Source organism: Oncorhynchus clarkii, chromosome 29 (genome assembly GCF_045791955.1).
Source record: "Oncorhynchus clarkii lewisi isolate Uvic-CL-2024 chromosome 29, UVic_Ocla_1.0, whole genome shotgun sequence".
Classification (NCBI taxonomy): domain Eukaryota; kingdom Metazoa; phylum Chordata; class Actinopteri; order Salmoniformes; family Salmonidae; genus Oncorhynchus; species Oncorhynchus clarkii.
Window position 1 is genome coordinate 15,739,667 of NC_092175.1, and position 15,077 is coordinate 15,754,743.

A 15,077-nucleotide genomic window follows, 5' to 3' on the forward strand; every position below is an offset into this window, starting at 1 on the left:
TAAAATGTCTAAATACTTATTCCAAATGTCTTTGAAAGTAATTAAAATACCCTAAATAGTATATGAACACAGGTCTTTGTGTGTGTGTGTGTGTGTGTGTGCGCCCGTGTGTGCGTGTGTGTAGATGCACAGTGGGGGTGTTGAGACAACTCTGTCACATGTAATGATGCATAATGCCTTTACCCTCCAACACTCTGCATGATCTCTCAACCCATAAAGCTACTCTACATCTCTCTCTCTTCTCCTCGATCCCTCATCCTCTCTATCCTCCCTCTATTTAGCTTAATTCATTACGTTGTTATTTATATTCATGCCCTATATCCTCTCCTCCTACTCCCTCTCTCCTCACAATAACATATATATCTCCCTCTCTCCTCACAATAACACATATATATCTCCCTCTCTGTCCGCCTCTCCTTCTCTTCCTGTCCTTCCAATTCCCTCTGTCTGTCTGTCTGTCTGTCTGTCTGTCTGTCTGTCTGTCTGTCTGTCTGTCTGTCTGTCTGTCTGTCTGTCTGTCTGTCTGTCTGTCTGTCTGTCTGTCTGTCTCTCTCTCTCTCTCTCTCTTTCTCTCTCTCTCTCTCCAGCCCAGAGCGTGGGTTTCAGTGGGTTTTAGTGCAGCACTTAATTGTCTCCCCTCCATGTGCTTCTGCTTCTAATGCGGCCTGATGCAGCCTTCCAGCTGTGGCTCTGAAGCTGACGTTCACCCACAATGACCTGCTGCTCGCTGCTCCACTGGGAACATATCTTGAGAGAGAGAGAAAGGGGGAATCAGGCGGATTAAAATTCGATAGCACATGTAATCAAACAGTATTTATTATGCTATAGGCTGTGTCTTAGGTTCTGAATATGGCCCTGAGTAGACATGCGTCTTCTGAATGCACTCACCTGACTCTCCTTCCGTTGTCTTGTGTGTGCCTGAACAGGATCCTGGCTACGGTGGGGTCAGACTTTGACCTGAGGACTCTGCGGGCGGTGAGAGTACTCAGACCTCTCAAACTGGTGTCTGGCATCCCCAGTAAGTCACTGACATCAACAACAGGTCAAAGGTTGCTCATTGTGCACCATAACTTTATTGTAGCATGAATGAAAGATTCAAGATTTTTTATACAGATCATTCGCTTTTCAAAACACAAACACAAACGGACTAAACAAATAACATATCTTATTGTATCTTACATGGACCAAATACCAATGGCGACCCCTCTCTCCATTCCCCCTCCAACTCTGTCCCTCCCCCTTCCACTTCTTTCCCTACCCCCTCCACTTCTTTCCCTACCCCCTCCACTTCTTTCCCTACCCCCTCCACCTCTCTCCCCACCCCCTCCAACTCTCTCCCTCCCCCTTCCACCTCTCTCCCTACCCCCTGCACATCTCTCCCTCCCCCCTCTACCTTTCTCCTTCCCCCTCCACCCCATCGACCTCTCTCTCTACCCCGGTCCATCTCTCTCTACAGGTCTTCAGGTGGTATTGAAGTCTATCATGAAGGCCATGGTGCCTCTGCTCCAGATAGGCATGCTGCTCTTCTTCGCCATACTCATGTTTGCCATCATCGGAGTGGAGTTCTACATGGGCAAGTTCCACTCCACTTGCTTCACTGTCGACACTGGTGAGTTTTGAATTGATTACGCATACATAGTACATACACACAGACACAGACACACCAGCACAGACAAACACACAGACAAACACACAGACACAGACACACCAGCACAGACAAACACACAGACACAGACACACCAGCACAGACAAACACACAGACACAGACACACCAGCACAGACAAACACACAGACACAGACACACCAGCACAGACACACCAGCACAGACAAACACACAGACACAGACACACCAGCACAGACACTACACAGACAAACACACACACACAGAGTACCAAGTTTTAGGCCTCGCTGGCTTGTTTACATGTTGATAGACTGATTTTTTTATTGACAGATGTTGTTCGATCACCTCTCAAGGTTGAATAAGTATGTCTGTTTCGGTAAGGCGTGGACGGAGCTGAAATGTAGATGTTCTCCCACTGGAGTCAGTGTGTTGAGTGTAGAGTTGAAAATGGATCTGATAGTAGATAGTTACAGTATGCATACTTTATGATGCCACTAATTCACTTTCACACGTCAGTTGGAGGGCGTGGAGGGTGAGTTGAGCATAGTGATGACAGCTGGGTGTCCCAGCTGGAGGTGTGTGTGTGCGTGTGCGTGTGCGTGCGTGCGTGCGTGCGTGTGTGTGTGTGTGTGTGTGTGTGTGTGTGTGTGTGTGTGTGTGTGTGTGTGTGTCAAGCATGTGAATCTTCAGCCGGTGTGCTGTTGCATTCAGCGCTGAGTGCACTGCGGTGTGTTATGTGTGTACAGTCGCTAGTGAATATCTATACACCCCTTGCACAGTCTTTACATTTTGCTGCCTTAAAATGACATCTCAGAAGGGAATAAATACTGATCTACACACCCTACTCCACATTTTCAAAGTTAAAGAAAAATAATAGAAAATGTTCCAAATTAACAAAAAATAAATAAAAAAAGATGTCTTGATTGTGTATGTCTTCACACCCCAGAGTTAACACTTGGTAGAAGCACCTTCGGCAGCCATTACAGCTGTGTATCATTTTCAATAAGATTCTACAAACTCTTAGGGCAACATTTATCCATTGTTTTTGTAAAAAATAGCCCAAGCTCAGTACATTTGGATGGGAGTCATTGATGGACAGAAATATTTAAACCTTGTGTCTGATTTTCAAGCAAATTTCTGAGTGGTCCAGTCTCAGGAATGAAGCTGGACCACTAAGGAACACTCAACACCTCTTGGAAAGCTATTCTGGTGTGTCTTGAAGATGTTTGAAAATTGCTGTCCATCAATGCCTCTCAACCAAATTTACTGAGCTTGAGCAATTTTTGACAAAAACTATAAATATATGTTGCCCTAAAAGTTATGCAAAGTTGGTAGAATCTTATTCAATATGATTCACAGCTGTAATGGCTGCCAAAGGTACTTCCACCAGTTATTAACTCTGGGGTGGGAAGACATATGCAATCAAGACATCTTAATTTGGTATTTTTTATTTATTTGAAAAATATTCAAAACACTTTCTTTCAGTTTGTAAATGTGGAGTAGATTGTGAACATCCGTAAGGAATTTAATCTAATTTAATAGATGTGTGGATTATATTTTAACATAGAAAAATGTGCAAGGGCTGTGTAGACCTTCACTAGGCACTGTATGTGTATGTTGTATTTTAAGCTAATATAATTTTCCAGTGTGTATGTTTTAAATGTAATTACTAAGACTGTGACGGTCATGGAATTACGGATGATGGCTATTTGCCCAGTCAAATGCTCCCTCCCTCCCTCCCTCCCTCCCTCCCTCCCTCCCTCCCTCCCTCCCTCCCTCCCTCCCTCCCTCCCTCCCTCCCTCCCTCCCTCCCTCCCTTCCTCCCTCAATCCCTCCCCCCCTCCCCCCCACCTACTCTCTCTCTCCCTCCCCCTCCCTCTACCATCTCATCTCCCCCCATCCAGGTGAGCGTGCGGCAGCGTTCCCCTGTGGCACGGAGGCCCCATCCAGGATGTGTCCTAACGGTACAGAGTGTACAGAGTACTGGATCGGCCCCAACTACGGCATCACCAACTTTGACAACATTCTGTTCGCCGTGCTCACCGTCTTCCAGTGCATCACCATGGAGGGATGGGTGGACATCCTCTACAACGTGAGCACTCTCTCTTTCTTTCCCTCGCTCTACTTCTTTCTTTCTTCCTTCTCTCTCTCGTTCTCTCTCTCTTTCTCTCTCTCTCTTTTGCACTTTCTCCAACCACATATCACTTGCAGTATTCTTAACTCAAATATGAATAGGTTAGCAAAAATCCAGTAACTTCCTTAAAATTCCCCCCAAAATCCTGGTCAAAAGATTCCTTAGAATCAGACGGGGAATAAGCAGGAAATCCGGGAATCCTGTGAGTTTGGGGAAGGTTTTGTGAAATGTGCAACCCTACAGTGCACACACAACACTGTTTCACCTTTTCTTAACTTAAAGCTGACACATCACACACTTTCTTTCTATCTCTGTGTATTCTATCTGGTATGCAGTGAGCTGGAGCATGACAGTGTATTGAAAGCATGAATGGAGAGAGCTACTGTAGGGGTTTGTTTTGTCAGTTTGGTTTCTACATGACTGAGTAGCAAACAGCACAGGGGATCTGGAGGGAGTGTACCTGTCTGCTGTGCCACTATGTGTGTATGTGCATAGATTGTTACACACACACACACACACACACACACACACACACACACACACACACACACACCCTGGGTCCTGGCTCCACACTGTCTTGAGTTGGAAAGCTGAATTAGTTAAATGTGGTTTTGTCTAGACTGCGATTGCAAAATGCTGGTAACTTTCCAAAAAATGCTCAGGTTTTCCTTTTATTCCCTTCTGATTACCAGGGAACCTGGTCATTTTGGGGGGAGTTATCGGAATATTGCAGCCCTTGCCTAGACAGTTTGAATAAAAACCAGATCGTGTTGGAGAACCAGGACTAGCAGATGGCAGTTTAGATTTCCCTCTGCTGCGTTCTGGCTTTTTCCTTTTTCGCCCCAAATCCTGGCACCTTGTCTATAGGTACGCTGAGGTGCCAACAATGTGTCAAGGATAGCAGCATATGCAACACCCTACAACTTCCAGCACCAATACCTCCCCCTTTCCCTCGCTTTTCATCTCCATGCTCTTCCTCTTGTTCCTCTTCATAAAACCTCTCCGTTTGCCTGTTTTCTCATAATGCTAAGCAGCTCCACCTGTGTGGATCAACGCTGCAGCTGGACCAGATTCACCTGGCTTTTAGTGCACCTGTCACTTCCTAGCTCTCTCTCTCTTCCTCTCCTCTCAATTTCTTTCTCTCCTCTTTCTCTCTCCCTCCTTGTATTCCCCCTCTCTCTCCCCTTTATCTATCTCTTTCCTCCCTCTCCCCTTGCTCTCTCCCATTTCTCTCTATCTCTCTCGATTCAGTTTAATTCGAAGGGGCTTTATTGGCATGGGAAACAAAGCAAATGGAAAGCAAATGAAATAAACAATCAACAAAAGGGAGAAGGATCAAATTCAACAACATCAATAAAATATTTGAAAAAGATGAAGACATTGAAAGTGTTATATTATTAGCTATGCACAGTGTTTTTATCAATGTGCAAATAATGGGGCTACTACGAATAGTTGGGGAAGATAAATAAACAGATAAATATTGGTGGTATTTACAATGTTGTTTGTGCTGCACTGGTTGCCCTTTTCTCATGGCAACGGGCTACACATCGTTATGCTGTGATGGCACAGCAGTATTTCTCCTAACAGATATGGGGTTTATTAATGTTTGATATGTTTTCAAATTCTTTGTGTGTCTGTGTGATTTGTGGGAGATGTGTCTCTAATATGGTCATACATTTGGCAGGAGGTCAGGGAGTCGGCGCATAACTTGTCTTCTCTTGAGAGCCAGGTCTGCCTATGGCGACCATTCTCAATAGCAAGGCTGTGCTCACCGAGTCTATGCTTAGTCAAGGATGTTCATAATTTGGGGTCAGTCACAGTGCTCAGGTGTTCTGCCACGGTGCGGTGTACTCTCTGTTAAAGGCCAGATAACGTTCCAACTTGCTCTGTTTATTTTTTGGTTGCTTCTTTCCAGTGTCAAACAGTTCTCTTTTTGCTCTTTCATAATTTGTTTGGGTTTATTGTGTTGCTGTCCTGGGGTTCTGTTTGTGTTTGTGAACAATGCCCCAGAACCAGCTGGCTGAGGGGACTTTTCTCTCTGTAGATGAGGGCTTTGTGGTGGAATGTGTGGGCATCACTTCCTTCTAGGTGGTTGTAGAATTGAACAGCTCTTTTCTGGAGGTAGCAGGTTTAGTCTTAATTCTGCATGCATTATTTGAGGGTTTGCATTGTATATTTTTGCAGAATTCTGCATGTCTCAATTGGGCGTTTGTCCCATTTTGCGAATTCTTGGTTGGTGAGACCTCACAACCGCAGAGGGCAATGGGTTCTAAAACTGATTGAAGTGTTTCCCTAATTGGGATGTTGAGTTTCACGTTCCTTTTGATGGCATAGACGGCCCGAGCTTGCCTTGTCTCTTAGATGGTTCACAGCTTTGTGGAAGTTACCTGTGGTGCATTCTTTGTGTGCTCTAGGGCAACGGTGTCTACTGTAGATGGAATTTGTATTTGTTATCCTGGCAACTGGACCTTTTTTGGAAGAAAAATTATTTTGGTCTTAATTTCCATTGCTCACTCTCCCCTCTGTCTCTTATTGGCCTCGTACACAGTTTAGCAGATGTTATAGCGGATGCAGTGAAATGCTTATGCAGTAAAATGTCAAACAAGTACACAAATATTTATAATGTAAAAAAAGAAAAGAAAGTAAGAATGTTGGGTTGAATCCAATTAACTACCCAAATAGCGCTGTAACAGTAATCATAATGCAATATATACATATGTACAGGGCATTCAGAAAGTATTCAGACCCCTTCCCTTTTTCCATATTTTGTTACGTTACAGCCTTATTCTAAAATTGATTAAATAAAACACTTTCCTCATCAATCTACACGCAATACCACATAATGACAAAGCGAAAACTGTTTTTTGGAAATATTTATACATTTTATAAAAAATATCGAACATAAATACCTGATTTACATAAGTATTCAGACCCTTTTTCTATGAGACTCGAAATTGAGCCCAGGTGTTTCCTGTTTCCATACATATGTACACCGGATTAATTTACACAAGATATAAGAATGATATGTACAGCAGTAGATATATTAAAGTGAGCTAAGCCAAGAATACAGTATATAAATAAATATGTTTTGTGTATAAAGTGTCATTAAAAAACAAAGTACAGTAGTATACATTTTAGAATGAGCTACAGTACCAGACAAAAGTTTGGACACATCTACTCATTCAAGGGTTTTTTTTTATTTTCACTATTTTCTACTTTGTATAATAATAATGAAGACATCAAAACTATGAAATAACACGTATGGAATCATGTAGGAACCAAAAAAGTTTTAAACTAATCAAAATATATTTGAGATTTGAGATTCTTCAAAGTAGCCACCCTTTGCCTTGATGACTGCTTGGCACACTCTTGGCATTCTCTCTCAACCAGCTTCATGAGTGAAAGGCCTTGTTAAAAATGTATTTGTGGAATTTCTTTCCTTAATCTGTTTGAGCCAATCAGTTGTGTTGTGATAAGGTAGGGGTGGTATACAGGTGCTAACTTTATTTAACTTTAAGTCCATATTATTGCAAGAACAGCTCAAATAAACGAAGAGAAATGACAGTCCATCATTACTTTAAGACATGAATGTTAGTCAATGCGGAAAATGTCAAGAACTTTGAAAGTTTCTTCAAATGCAGTCGCAAAAACCATCAAGCGCTATGATGAAACCAGCTCTCATGAGGACCGCCACAGGAAAGGAAGACCAGGAGTTACCTTTGCTGCAGAGGACAAGTTCATTAGAGCCTCAGAAATTGCAGCCCAAATAAATGCTTCAAGGAGTTCAAATAACAGACACATCTCAACATCTCAACTGTTCAGAGGAGACTGTGAATCAGGCCTTCATGGTCGAATTACTGCAAAGAAACCACTACTAAAGGACACCAATAAGAAGAGCTTGCTTGGGCCAAGAAACACGAGCAATGGAAGAAACATGAGGTGGAAATCTGTTGTTTGTTCTGACGAGTCCAAATTTGAGATTTTTGGTTCCAACCGTCGTGTCTTTGTGAGACGCAGAGTAGGTGAACGGATGATCTCCGCATGTGTGGTTCCCATCGTGAAGCGTGAAGGAGGAGGTGTGATGGTGTGGGGGTGCTTTGCTTGTGACACTGTCTGTGATTTATTTAGAACTCAAGGCACACTTAACCAGCATGGCTACCACAGCATTCTGCAGAAATACGCCATCCCATCTGGTTTGCGCTTAGTGGGAGTATCATTTGTTTTTCAACAAGACAATCACCCAAAACATACAAGGCTGTTTAAGGGCTATTAGACCAAAAAAGAGAGTGATGGAGTGCTGTATCAGATGACCTGGCCTCCACAATCACCTGACCTCAACCCAATTGAGATGGTTTTGGATGAGTTGGACTGCAGAGTGAAGGAAAAGCAGACAACAAGTGCTCAGCATATGTGGGAACTCCTTCAAGACTGTTGGAAAGGTATTCCTGGTTAAGCTGGTTGAGAGACTGCCAAGGGTGTGCAATGCTGTCATCAGGGGAAAGGTTGGCTTCTTTGAAGAATCTAAGATCTAAAATCTATTTTGATTTGTTTAAAACTTTTTTGGTTACTACATGATTCCATATGTGTTATTTCAGAGTTTTGATGTCTTCATTATTATTTTACAATGTAGAAAATAGTACAAATAAAAAAAAAAACTTGAATGAGTAGTGTCCGAACTTTTGACTGGTACAGTATGTCGGGAATACAGTATTTAATGTCTTCAGTGGTTCAATGACATGGTACAGCAGCGTTGGCTGTGTGCTAGAATATGAGAATGTGTTTGTGTGAGTGTGTGTGTGTTTGTGAGTATGAGGTGTTTGTTTCCTAGCTTGTGTGTGTATGTTTGGTATGAGTGAGTGATTGTGCATCACCTGGTAGACGGCTAGTGATGGCTGTGATGGCCTGTATGGCCTGGTGATAGAAGCTGTTCAACAGTCTGATGGCCTGGTGATAGAAGCTGTTCAACAGTCTGATGGCCTGGTAATAGAAGCTGTTTTTTAGTCTCTCTATTTTGGCACTGATGCACTTATACTGTCTCCATCTGCGAGACGATAGCCGGTTGTATGTGGGTTGGGGGACTTGGGTGGCTTGGGTGACTGAGATCCTTACGGATTTTCTTGGCCTTTCTTTGACACCGAGTGCTGGAAATGTCCTGGAAGACAGGCAGCGTGCCCCCGATGATGTGTTGCGTTGACCGCACCACCCTCTGGAGAGCCATGCGGTTAAGGGTGGTGCAGTTGCCATACCAGGCGGGGATGCAGCCCTACAGAATGCTCACAATGGTGCATCTGTAGAGGTATGTGAGGGTCTTATGCAGAATTATTTCAGCCGCCTGAGGTTGTAGAGGTGCTGTTGTGCCTTCTTCACCATGGTGTCGGTGTGGTGAGACCATATCAGGTCCTCAGTGATGTGCATGCTGAGGAACATGAAGCCTTTGACCATATCCACTGCGGCCCCATCGATGAGGATGGGGGCGTGCTACCTCTTCCGTCTCATGTAGTCCACAATCAGCTCCTTCGTTTTGTTGACATTGAGAGAGAAGTTATTTTCCTGACACCACTCCGCCAGGGCACTGTCGTGACATCAGCAAACTTGATGATTGAGTTGGAGTTGTGCATGGCCACACATTCATGGGTGAACAGGGAGTACAGGAGGGGGCTTAGCACTTACCCCTGGGGTGCCCCAGTGTTGTTTCCAACCCTCACCACCTGGGGTCGGCTCGTCAGGAAATCTAGGACACAGTTGCACAGGGTTTTGTATCCGCCTCAGAATGGAGAATAACAATGTAGTATTTCTCTCGTGAGTAGGGCAAGAGATGTGTTTGTGGAATTTTGGGAGAATTTTCCTAAAATGTCCTTTGTTAGTCCCCGGCTACAACGAATGCGGCCTCGGGATATGCTTTTTCTAATTTGCATTTGGGATCACATGAGAATTGTAAAGCAGGCATCTTAACATATGGTTTTGACACCTTGCTTATGTCTTGGTCACACATCCAGCATCTGAGTCAGTCCCAGTGATAATGGCACATCACACCAAGTGCATTGTGTGGAGGCTGGATGTATCTCTCTGTGTGTGTGTGTGTGTGTGTGTGTGTGTGTGTGTGTGTGTGTGTGTGTGTGTGTACTTAGTATGGATGTAGGGGGAGGAACAATACAGTGGCATAATGAAATAAGAGCAAAAACCCCACTCCATTCTGTACATTGCTTGTTCTCGTAACCCAGCGTTAACCTTGTCGATTTATGGCTGTTTGTCCTCTCCACGGGAACGCTGCTCTGCTTAATGGTGCAATGAGCGCTACTCTGTCCCTCGACCCCCTACCCCCTTCCCTCTCCTCAGCCCCAGGCAGCTGATGTTGTGGAATGGAGTGTTTCTGTGCTATCCCGAGCCCAGAGCGGGGATGATCAGGAAGTGACTTAGCCGCACAGGGAGAGAGAGAGAGAGAGAGAGAGAGAGAGAGAGAGAGAGAGAGAGAGAGAGAGAGAGAGAGAGAGAGAGAGAGAGAGAGAGAGAGAGAGAGAGAGAGAGAGAGAGAGAGAGAGAGAGAGAGAGAGAGAGAGAGAGAGAGAGAGATTCGCTGCATGCTATTGAGGAAAATAATCGTCTTTTCAAATCCACGTGTGTTTGACAGCAGCTGATGATCATCTGATATTGACGAGTTGCGGCGACGCGCTGTACCAAACTTAACGATTGGAGGCACCCTATTTCCTATGTAGTGCACTACTTTTGACCAGAGCCGTATGGGCCCTGATTAAAAGTAGTGTGCACTATATAAGGAAAAGGTTGCCATTTGGGACGCATCCCCAGTCAGGCTAGATGCTGCTGTTCTAGTGAGCGGGGGTGGTTCCCAGCATTAATAATGTGGCAATCTTCATTTCATGCCAGTTGATTTTAATACTCGCTCTCTTTTATTTTTCTCTGTCTCTCTATCTCTCTATCTCACTCTCTCTCTCTATCTCTCACTCCCTCTCTTCTGGCAACCTAACGACTGCTGGCTAACTAGAACCATCTCTAATCACCTCTGCTGTGTCATGTTTTACTTTATGTCCCCCATAATCCTCCTTGGCACAGTGGTCACATGCCGACCGCATGATGTACAGAGGACTTTATCTCCCTTGAACTGATGGCAGCTTTGTCTGAATGTAGTGTGATCTAGCTTTGAATAAAAGCCTCTGGTAAATGGCATAAAGTAAGTAGACTTGTTCAAGCCAGAATAGTGCAGGAGCCCATCTCGCCTGTTTCTGTAGCATGAGGCAGCTAAATGTACATCCCCTGGACAGGATGCTTGTCTATTGTAGGGCCTTACCCACAATCCATCTCCTTAATGCTGAGTGCTAAACATTCAGTAAATCATTCTCTTTCTCTACCCCTCTGTCACTCATTGTGTTTCTCTCTGTATATTTCTCTCTCTGTTTCTTGCTGACTGCTGCTCTGATCCCAGGCTGCTTCCCAAATGGCACCCTATTCCCTATGTAGTGCACCACTTTTGACGAGAGCTGTATGGGCCCTGATTAAAAGTAGTGTGCACTATATAAGGAAAAGGTTGCCATTTGGGACGCATCCCCAGTCAGGCTAGATGCTGCTGTTCTAGTGAGCGGGGGTGGTCCCAGCATTAATAATGTGGCAATCTTCATTTCATGCCAGTTGATTTTAATATGCTCTCTCTCTCTCTCTCTCTCTCTCCTGGCAACCTAACGACTGCCGACTAACTAGAACCATCTCTAATCACCTCTGCTGTGTCATGTTTTACTTTATGTCCCCCATAATCCTCCTTGGCACAGTGGTCACATGCCGACCGCATGATGTACAGAGGACTGTATCTCCCTTGAACTGATGGCAGCTTTGTCTGAATGTAGTGTGATCTAGCTTTGAATAAAAGCCTCTGGTAAATGGCATAAAGTAAGTAGACTTGTTCAAGCCAGAATAGTGCAGGAGCCCATCTCGCCTGTTTCTGTAGCATGAGGCAGCTAAATGTACATCCCCTGGACAGGATGCTTGCCTATTGCAGGGCCTTACCCACAATCCATCTCCTTAATGCTGAGTGCCAAGCAGAAAGGAATCAAGTCCCATTTCTAGAGTCTTTGGTAGGACTTGACCAGGGGAATAAAACCCCAAACCTTCCAATCGCAGGACGGACACTCTAACTACAAGGCCACCGAGCTGGTGGTAAATGGCATGTGTAGCTTTATTGGCAACATGTAATGGGGTTAGGGCCCCAATTAGTAGACTGGTCGATTGTTTGGTCGTTCGGCTGTTGGTCGCCGGGGAGATTGTTTTAGCAAATATATATATGTGGCCATCTCAGTGAACTAATCCATTGCAGAGGCCTAGACTAAAAGCCAATTTTTGCTTGATTTGAAAAGGTGGTCGGAGGCTCCATATGGAGGGTGTGACACAATTGTGGAGCCTCTAGAGGCATGCAGAGGCAAATTCGAGTTCCGTACCACATCGTCATGCGCCTCCCAAGTTTTGTAACAATGCAGAGGGCTCTGTATATCTCCGTATTGACATGATTCGTTGACGGTAGCCGGGGGTGGTACACCCTGTATAAATACAAACTCACTTCCTTGACAACAGATCTGCACTGCTCCGCGAAGCGCAAGAAGTATGAATGCCCTGACGTCTGTTGAGGCCGTATCACCGTAAATGCTGCATGGCCAATGCAAACATCGGATTGACCATGCAACCAGATGCACAATGCACTTCTCACTCCAGAATGCACTTTCCGCCAATTTGTGCAGATTCTGTGTTTCATAACTTCTTCGTGTGAATTGTTTGCATTTAATTGTTAGTGTCGATCAATTCCCCGTAACATATATCACCAGTAGTACATTTACCGTTAATTCCTATGATTTCTAATCTACAATGTTTGTTACTTTGGTTATGGTCACCTATTTTAATGCATTCTATATTATTCCAGCCTTCCTGTTCTCATTGTCGGAGTGGACACATTGTTTGCAGAGTTCACAACCTTAGAATAGCAGTGAAATAACACGTGTTGAATCATGTAGTAAAGAAACAAGTGTTAAACAAATCACAATATATTTTATATTTAATTTTCTTCAAAGTAGCCATCCTCTACCTTGATGACAGCTTTGCACACTCTTAGCATTTTATCAACCAGCTTCATGAGGTAGTCACCTGGAATGCATTTCAGTTAACAGGTGTGCCTCCTTCAAGACTGTTGGAATAGTATTCCAGGTGAAGAGATTCCAGGCGAATAAAGAAAAACCCTGGAATGAGTAGGTGTGTCCAAACTTTTGACTGATACTGTATATTTACCCCAAAAATATATGGGGGGTTGGAAATGATGCAGACAATTACATTGATGGAAGTTACAATCTGTCTGCAATATTAAAACTGATCTACCCACAACAAAAAAGTAAATGTACATGGTGGTAGGTTGCCTGTGTGGTCCTCTTGTGGTCATTGTACCCCTTTAAGGTTTAATGTGTATTTTTGTTTGGTTACAGTATTCTTTATGGTCCTAGTTTCACGGACACGGTAGTCCTTGTGGTTCTAGTTCCATGGTCACAGTAGTCTTTGTTGTCTCTCGCCTCATTAGAGCCATCTGAGTCACTGTAGTCTGGGCGCACCTTGACCCCATCGCAATGGTATCCTGTACTGTCACAACCATCACAGAGAGGAGGGGCAAACGGGTGGTGCAGAGTGAGAGGGGCCACAGAGAGGGGCCACGTTGTTTCTGTTGTCAGTGAATCATCCCTTTTTGGTTGTGGCTAATTGGAGCGGCAGTAAAACACGATGGGAGTGGAGTAGACTGTGTGTGTTTGACTGTCTGTGTGTGTGCGTGTGTGTGTGTGTGTGTGTGTGTGTGTGTGTGTGAGAGACTGTGTGTGTGTGTGAGACTGTGTGTGAGACTGTGTGTGTGGGACTGTGTGTGTCTTCTATCGAGACAGACGGTTACACTGTGCGCAGGGAGGAAAAGAGGAAGAGAGAAAGAAAGACAGAGGGAGAGGCAAGGACAGGGAGTGTGTAGATGAGTTAAATATGGGTGATAGAGAGAGAGAGAGAGATTGAGAGTATTGTAGTTTCTTCCTGTTTTACACTAATAACATTCCAGAGTTCATCTCATGAACAAAACCAAGTTGATTACCACGGGAGTAGTGCACTTCACGTCATCTACAACCGTAAAGAAAATGGCTTTCCTTTTCTGAATCCTCTCAAGGTCCTTTCTCCTTTTGTTTCCTCCGGTGTTCACCACAGTTTGTACCTCGTTCTCCCTGTGTCTGCACTCTCAAAAGAGCTCCAGAATTGATTCCAAGTGCCTAGGCTGGTCCTGGTGTCTTAATCTTTTACCAAGTGTCTGGCACGCTGGCCTTTTTGCAGATCAGTGTGTATGCGTGCGGGCGTGTGAGTGGATGCACTGTAAACCGAGCGTAGGAGTGGATTACTATGTAATGGCATGATGCGTGACACCAAATAATAGTGCTATTATTTTTTACATTTCAAACAATGACTTTGATGTTCTGGTAGCAGTTTTCTTGATAGTGATCCATGTCAATGCAGAATGTGTATATTATCCCATATGGATAATGGTTCATCAAAGCGTGTTCTTGTTAGTCCATTGCTCTAGCTGACAGGGGAAGTTATTACGGTTTATTGTGATCAGGATAACTAGGATTAATATTATAACAATCTCTCGTGGACGACCTAAAATGAATGGTACTGTGACATCTGTCAAAAGACTGTGGGATGCAAGAAACTAGTTGTTCCGGTGCTAACGCTTTTCATCATTGTCTATTTTAACGAATCAGGATTCAGTAGGCGTGCGCACCTTTCGGAAATCAGAAGGGGAGATAACACTTGGCCATAGACTTGCCAGAAACTTGCGGAGGGAGGGGGTGGAGCTGCCGTACAGCTTCCGCTCCTCGTTCCAGTATATTTTCTCATACATTTCCCCCTAGATCCTAATTGAGTATCTGAAGCAATTGTGCACTATTTTAGTTTTGGGTTTCCAGATTAATATAATAGTAATATATTTCATTTAGCATAAGCTTTTATCCAAAATACAGTAGTATATGCATATATTATGCCAGCAGCATACCACCCTGCATACCACTGCTTCTGAAGCTAAGCAGGGTTGGTCCTGGTCAGTCCCTGGATGAGAGACGAGATGCTGCTGGAAGTGGTGTTGGATGGCCAGTAGGAGCACTCTTTCCTCTCATCAAAAAAATATCCCAATGCCCCAGGGCAGTGATTGGGGACATGCCCTGTGTAGGGTGCTGTCTTTCGGATGGGACGTTAAACGGGTGTCCTGACTCTCTGAGGTCATTAAAGATCCCATGGCACCTATCGTAAGAGTAG

General features: G+C 44.2%; 1 pseudogene; it reads left to right on the plus strand.

The window, feature by feature from the left end:
• The window catches only part of LOC139388086 (voltage-dependent N-type calcium channel subunit alpha-1B-like), a 223,390-nt pseudogene that overhangs the window by 88,521 nt on the left and 119,792 nt on the right, over positions 1-15,077 (plus strand).